We start from the raw sequence: 7,032 nt of genomic DNA on the forward strand, positions 1-7,032 counted from the left end.
TAACATTTCAGACATAACCACCATCTTATACACAACAGGTGATGACAAGACATTTGGTTTGGTTTGATTGTCTGTACGCACGTACAACAGATTTTATTAGTCTTCAAATCGTATGTCTACTGCATGTTTTCAAAACAGGACCGTAAGCTGATATATATGGAATGTAAAATCCAGTTGATCTTACAGTTACGTATGTTACAGTTTTAATCAAATAAGGGGACTGTATACGACATACGTCAGTCTGTAATTAATATTTTGAAAAAGAAATTTGGTTATTTGAACGAAAGTGGCCTTGTAGAATGCTACTGTACTTTGAGGATTACCGTACGTGGCCACACTCTCCACACTGACACAGCATCTAAGGTATTTGTGCACAGGTAACATAACTCTTACTGACAGGTTGGAGAAATGGGGTGGTAGTTCACGCGAAACGAACGACACTGTCTGTGTCTGCAGGACGGCGCCTTTGATATCGCCTCCAAACATACAAGTAATGGAGTGCAACATTAACGATGATACACATCAGGATCGCGGAGTAAAAACAAGATTTCAAGATCAAGCCACGCGTTTGGTACCAAATTCAATTTAGCGCGGCTAAATCTACAGGTAACCTAGCTCTACATTGAAAACACAGCATGTTTATTTCCTAATTAACGAAAATGTGTAATACATGTATCGACAAAAAATATATAAACAGACGAGGTTTTTGTCCACAGCAACACCTGCATAACTGTTTAATCACGTGTGGTGTGGCTTGTAATTGAACCAGAGCAGGTATTGTAGACTCACCTGTATCTTAGGCCGACTCTGAAATAAGATACAACTTTTTTTGGTGAGTGACGTTGTGTATTCAAGAGTAAACTTACCTAATTATAAGAAGAAGAGGTTTTACTGAAGGTATAAGTCATACGGAAGTTTGATGGTATTAGGGAGACAGTTGCGATGAATTGCGGTTACTAACACCATGTACAGGTATTCATTAACAAATTAAAAAATCGTAAACGTAAATAATAAAACTATATACAATATCGACTCATAAAGATCTCACTTAATGAGCATGTTTCTGTATGTTCAAATAGCAACAGGACTATTCAGATTAGACATTGTACAACGCTCTAGTGAGAATATGGGAATTATTGTGAGAAGGATGTTATTTTCTTCTGAACTGTTCCAGATTTGACACCAAAAGTGGCAATGCATTCAAAAGTTGCATTCGTGTCACAATATTTACTCAAGTTTTCATCAATCGGCGGAATATCATATCACCCATTTTCGACCATCCTAGCACCCTAGCGGTGTCACCACTGGGCATCACACATAGTACCTATGTCGTGAATTGAACCCGGGCCTTTGACACGGAAAACGAACGCTTGTTCCATCCCTCCTTGCTGGAATAAAACTCTTAACAGGAAAGAAGATCGTTTCCCAATGAAACAATATACTAAGCTTCAGTTATTGTACATCAAACCTGAGAGTAAATAAACAAAATCAACATTGACATTGAGATTATGTCCTACATCCTTGGCTCGTTTAAGAAAACTGTGGAATGCCTTATTTTCAAAATGAGTCTTTACATGCATCACAAGAGAATCATCAGACAAATACATATGTGCAACACTGCACAATACAATTCTATCATGAAGAGCCTCCACGTTAATCAAACCATTCCCTCTCGTCATAAATGGTAAATATTAACTATTGAGGGGACAGAGAGGGTGGTGGGATCTATTGCCTGACATAATTCCTCGTGTGAGGGTGTCAATACCCTGAGTTTCTTGTTTCGTCCAATCAACAACAGCAAACGAATACGGAAGTACAGGTACAGCATAAGAATTTGAGGCTTTGACCTTATTGCGAGCGTTCAGCGCTGAACTGATAGGGCATTCTCTAACCTGCACCCCTTAGTACGTATTGGCCTGACCTTCAATAAGATGGTCAATAATTCCTCCCCAAAATAAACTGACCTATCCTCCTTCTTCTACCTTGCCACGTTTCAGATGAAGTGTTTTACATTTCTTGAGTCCAAAGGACATGCCAATCTCATTAGAAAAGGACGCGACAAGGAGAATCTCTTTTTAATATAGTGAATTCTCCTTTGGCAATAAGGTCAAGGTCATCCATGTAAAGGAGGTGAGTAAAGAGATGTTGGGGATCCGTGCCGAGTAGGTCCAGGATGATAACCTTCCCCTTTGCTGAGCAAAAGTATTAAATGATTTAGTGACAAACAGAAAAGCAAAGGACCAAAACATCACCCTGAAATATTCCTCTTCTAACAGAAATGGGTTCCCAAGTCACCACTTGCCCCTGCTAATACATCTCAAGTTGAGTTGACCAGCAATTCATTAAAGACAAATTGAATACATTCCAGTTAATGTCATGCAAAGAACAGTCCTGAGAGTGAAAGAAATAATGTCATTTAATTTAATATCAAGTTGATTCTGTGTAAATGATTGGTTAAATTGTTTAACTTGCCTCCGTTTCACAATCATTAAATCAAGGATTTGATTATCAAATATGACATAAACAAAATATACAAGGGATCATCAGAACGATCATTGATAGAGGGGATATCGGAATCGGGAGAGAACTCAAAATCGTCGAGGCCGACATCAGGGATTTCATTTTGTGAGTCCATGAGTAGATCATCAGTAACAACTGCCTCAGGAAACGTAGGGAGAATAATGCGAATGTTCATTTGCAATTCCGGATCTGCTACTGTTGGAACTGAGGGTTCCTGACGCGTGTTGGCAGTCAGCTCACCTAGCTCACGGCGTATGTATCGCGTCAGTATATCAAAATACATAACACTTGGATCTCTGTGAAAGCTGAGTCGGTTGAGACAACTGTTCATCAACTCGATTCACCAGTTCAATGATGACATGTCTCGGGAATCAATATTTCATCTAAAACATCTAATGCCCGACTTCTTTCCTAGAAAACACGTTCTCTCCTGATACTATTTCTGTTTATAATTTCTAAAAGGAATGCATGTGTCGCCAAGAATGTTTGAATTTGCGAGGTCGTAACTACATTAGGAGAGCCCTGGGACTGTCGTAGATTTAGAGTGATTTTACAATGGAGTGAAACTAAGAGGTCTTTGTGAAACGGCCTTAAAAGTTATGACATGGTTAACGACATGGTAAACGACATGGTTTAGGAGGTCGTAGCGCTAAGAGGCTTTCGTGAAACGGCACCCTGGTCTCGAATATTCTGCTCTGTCAGGTATGCATACATTAGCATGGCTTTGTCCCATTGCTGCTTCAGTAATTTGACTTTTGTTTGCGGTGTGTCTGGCCATCCTGTTGCTTTTGCACACTCAAGAAGTGTGATCTTGAGCTGGTTCATCCAAGGTATTCTTAGGTGGGTTTTACCTGGAATATTGCTGATTGCGGCGTTAAACAACAAATAAACAAATCATGGCGAGGACTGTACCTTCACGAACTGCGATCGGTCATTTCAAGCTGCAGGATCTTCCCTTTGGAACTAACTTCCACTTGGTGTAAGATCAGCTTTAGAGCTTTGTACTTTCAAATCCAGATTGAAGACATATCTATGCAATGAAGCCTTCAACATGTCCACATATGTGTTTTTTCAGATAGGTTCGGACTCGACGGTTAGTATATATATATATATAAAACATCGGGATATCAATCAAATTGGCGTCGTTATTGCTACTCCAAACTTTCGTGCTAGACAAATAATCAGATTCTTCAGAAAACATAAATTCCTTTTTATTTTATATTAGAAAACCTTTATACACAATAGTTCATAAAATGAATTGTATAATTGTAATTCTGAGTGTATAACTTATATTAAGGTATAGTAACTAAGAAGATTAACACAGAATTAAAACATAAAACATCAGTTAAAAAAACAACTATGTGGAGATATGTTTCGCATATTGAGGGTATACCAGGATGGCAGTCATAATAACCTGTGCATGGATTCACACACAAGTAAACTGCCAGGCAAAAGAAAGTGTACACCCATGGTGGTGTCTTAAAATGAAACAAACAAGAATTGGTTATTCGATCGTTATGTATTTGATACGGGTATACATTTTCCGTGTTTCGGCGACGTTTTCAGACCTGTAACAGTTTGATAGCTGTTTGGTCAAATCGAATTTTAAAGTCTATACTTTTACCCGGCAGTTTAGACAAAACAGAATTAGGAAGACATGCATACAGAATATTAAACACCGGCGTTTCATTTTGAACCGACATGATTACATACCTGTAATTTACCTTAAGACACTGCTTCTATCTATATTCAAATAGCTATGTCACGACAACAATGTTTCAAGCGAAGACAATAACGTCATCATACAATGGATGGCGTATTGATGCAATGGATAACGTCAGGATACAATGGATGGCGTTATGATACAATATTGCATTTTGACTGCAGCGGGTGACCTCGCCTAGGTGAACACAACCAAGCTGACAGTCGTTCATTTCCCGATGAACGTCAGTATGTCACGTGATTACGTTGTCAGTCGAGCGGAGACATACAAACTACTTTTGAGGAAGTTCTCATTGTATAAAGTAACATTAAAAAATCATTGGGGAAAACTGAGAGCGACATCGAATCAGGCAATGAATGATGCAGGTTCCGAAGCCTTGTTAAATCATGGGATATCACTCCAAATGGAATGTTTTAGACGGATGAAGTCACGACGTCACGACTCTCCGCGTTGATATAAACAGTTTAGTTCGTTTTAAATAATTGAGTTTGATGTTTAATGGATTGTTTTGTTTTCATTCATGTATCTGTCAATATAAGGATTGAAGTTGTATTTGTTGACGTTCATCAGCTGATGAAGACAGTGCCTCACGTGAGCAAATTTACAATGAAGTGCTTAAATGATGACGTCATTTTATAAATTGATGGCGTCACAAGGTTTCGAACTGCGAAGTACATGTAAAATCAGACAGTGTCACGTTTTTAACTAAATTTGAAAATATATGACTGTATATAGTCCATATATGTTTGGGTACTATATCAATATGACTTATCATGCCTAGGTACTGTGTGTATCAGTATTCTGCATGTCACTTAGGCACGGCTACAAATAGACTACAGTGTTAAATGCAATTATTAGTACAGTTTACTGATGAGCACCTTTAGCTTCGCCACATCTGATTATAGTATAATATAAGATATCTACGCGATGAATCGCAAAATACAATGAATAGCGTGGTTTATTTCACTATAAAACATTGTTCTATCATGACGTCATGTCTGGAGATTTGAGTGAGTTGGGTTTAACGCCGCTTTTAGCAGTATTCAAGTTATATCACACCGTGTCAGCTTAATTTGGGAGGAAAGCCCGAGGTGATGCAGGTCTTAGACGTTTACCACTTTGGTGAAACCGGCGAGCACGGGTATGGTGCTGACAAACCTAGAAACATAATCGGGGTGAACCGGGATTCGAACCCACAATCATAGGTTTCTGGCATGTCCAAGGGACGCAACTCTGCACAGCGAATTACGGCGCCTTAGACGACTGGGCCACCTGTGCCCCACTCTGGAGATTTGAACATGCGCTTGCAACTTGATGACGTCGTAAATTGGCAGACGTTATATATTATTGAGAGGGAAGAGTCTGGAGTGAGTTTTCCCCATAGATGTAGCTGGACAACGCAGATGAACGCAATGACTGAACGATAGCATCTCAAATTGGGAGAGATATGACAATCGGTATTTGGAGAAAATGTGCAGATAATCAACGTGAAAAGTGTGGAAATACCATCATTATTTATATACGGGTGAATGTTTTAAAATCTTGTACAATTTATTGACATCCTTGGAAAGGTTTACACAATATTGATATTTCATATAAGAAATAAATATTGTAACTCGGCTCGATTGTTGAGCCACCAGTGGCTATTACGAGTTATGTCCCTGCTATGTCCCTCTTATTGGCCTATCAGATTCAACCTCTCATATCACTTGCAGTTGATTCAAACAGAGTGGCGGTGACCAGTCAAGACGATATGATCGATAATCAAGATCATTATTGTAATAAAACGAGTGCATCAAATCACGCAAGCACCCTGATTAAAATCATGAAAAGATTTGGAAAATATCTATTGATGCTAAGTTGACGGTACACATGCTTTGCAAATCCTACAACGAACGAAAACTACACGGCAGTTTACGAACCGGATTTCGATTTCGTTACGCGATTTTGATTGGACCATGCATAGAATCGTTTGTCCAGCCAAAACATAACTCCAAAATTCCGGCTTAGTTCGGCAAGGGTTGAAACTGGGCTGTCATAATCACTTAACTGCCTAACCTTGGGAAAATGGGTGTTTCCGAAAAAAGGTGAGCGTATCCTATCTGACCGGTGGCACCCGTCCCAAACACATGTAACGGAAAGTCAATTGTTCACCTGAAAAAAACCACGGGAAAGTTTGGTACAAGTAAAATAGGGAATTGCATCGGACATCAGATTTTATCTGAGATGCGTCAAATTTGGAAGTGGCTTCCACATGTCTACCATGAAGCGTTTTGAAAGCTTTTCTGAGGCCTTGAATGTTGTAACCTACATCAAACAATTTCTGAGCCAGAGCCGGATGATGCTCTTTAAAATTTTCGAAGAAAGAGCCTGCCCGATTGTACCTCAAAAGTTTTAAAACGTAAACATCAAAAGCAAAAGCTGCAGGAATATTGCTCGACATTAAGGGAAAGTTGACAATTTGAAAGTTGAAGCCATTCCTCTTGTCATGTGGAGAGTCTTTTGTCACTCTGAATCTTTTTGCACAGACCTAAATATGAAACAGTTTCTTGTTCTTGATAAATGGAAGGGAATTGGCAACTTTTATGGTTATTGAACGATAGCAAAAAGCTGAAGTTAAACTTCTTGGCCAAATTAACTTGTTTTGCAGAAAATCCGATTCACATGGATAGCGTTGGATATGGCGTTGACGTTGTATATTACACTTCAGCTCCATAGCCATTTACAATTGACAGGTTCAATCTGCCTATATGAACTGTTGAAATAGTTTTACTGTACATACCAGCTAG

The sequence above is a fragment of the Haliotis rufescens genome, unplaced genomic scaffold (genome assembly GCF_023055435.1).
Source record: "Haliotis rufescens isolate VD_foot unplaced genomic scaffold, xgHalRufe1.0.p SCAF_12, whole genome shotgun sequence".
NCBI classification, from domain to species: Eukaryota; Metazoa; Mollusca; class Gastropoda; order Lepetellida; family Haliotidae; genus Haliotis; species Haliotis rufescens.